Raw genomic sequence first — 1,171 nt, forward strand, 5'->3', positions numbered from 1 at the left:
GGCTGCTGCCGGGGGGGCTCTCGCGCGCACGCCTGGGTGCTGCCGACCGCTCTCGGCCCGGCCACTCCTCGCTTCTTCTGGAAGCTGGCAAAGAGAAATTCCTTATTTCTCCAGGAAAGCACAGCATGGCAGTTCCTCAGCTGCCTGGGCCAAATTTCTACTATAAATGTCAAGTTTGCCTGAGTGATAGCCAAGATTAATTTGGAAGAGGAAGTGGAGAGGGGCTGCATTTTGCCAAGCAGTTATTCTGATGCAAAGACAGGCAGGTTGTTTCTTTCCTTACGTTATTTTTTCTCTGCCCGTTGTGTTTTCCAGGCTGCCTCACCACAAGCGCAAGCGCTGACCTTACTGTCACCATAGGAATAGAGTTAGCAGACCAGACCTCGCCCACATTACCACGTGCCTCGAAGAGCAGAGTCTCTGGGAAGCTTCGCCGCTCCGCCAGTGCTCTCAGCAAGTCTTCCAACTGAGGCGCTGCGGGAGCGGCACTCCAGCGGAGGGAACCCAAGAGACCTTAAAATAGATAAATTATCTACTCCGTCTACAGAACTTGCAATTTTGGATGAGCACACGTTGAAGGGGACGGGCAAGGGGTTTGCTCTGTAAAATTGCAGTTCTCATGTGTTGAGGTAGACATGGCCGATGATCAGGTATCACCTGCATCATCGTCATGCATTTCACTCGACCGTTTCCGTCACAAAGAGAACGACGGTGATGGGAGCTCTCACCGCTGGTGTCGCATGGGGCCGATGGCAGCACACACTTCTCCTCCCCGAGCACCTGTGCACAGGTACTGGTGTCGCAGCAAGAGGACACGAACCAGTACCGAAACCAGTTATTTAATGTAACTTTAGAGCATTGCTTTTAGTCATTCCGGTCAACACTTAATTGTGCGTTAGGGAATTTTGTCTAGAGGTTTTCATATGACTAGCCACGTAACAAATGTTCCCCTCTGGAGTGTGGGTGAATGATGGAGGTGCTTTCCAGTCCGTGGTCAACCTCTGCTCCCCTTCTGTCATCCGTGCTCATCCAGCACCAGGTTTGTGCATGTAGCTAAGAATTAGTAATCGTCAAAGAGGTCACTTACCCGAAATTCAGGAGGGTACTGCCAGTTTCACAACGTGGCAGCACCTGCATTAACATCTGTTTAATCATGGCATCTTGTTCAAGG

The 1,171-nt window shown here is 51.0% G+C and overlaps 1 protein-coding gene across 1 annotated transcript in view; it reads left to right on the forward strand.

Moving 5' to 3' along the window:
* The window catches only part of RALGAPA2 (Ral GTPase activating protein, alpha subunit 2 (catalytic)), a 194,040-nt gene extending 192,869 nt beyond the window's left edge, over window positions 1-1,171 (forward strand). Inside the window, 1 exon segment of the mRNA XM_009330132.1 lies at window positions 316-1,171. The gene's annotated coding sequence lies outside the window, so the exon portion shown is untranslated.

Source organism: Pygoscelis adeliae, unplaced genomic scaffold, assembly GCF_000699105.1.
Source record: "Pygoscelis adeliae isolate BGI_AS28 unplaced genomic scaffold, ASM69910v1 Scaffold188, whole genome shotgun sequence".
NCBI lineage: Eukaryota > Metazoa > Chordata > Aves > Sphenisciformes > Spheniscidae > Pygoscelis > Pygoscelis adeliae.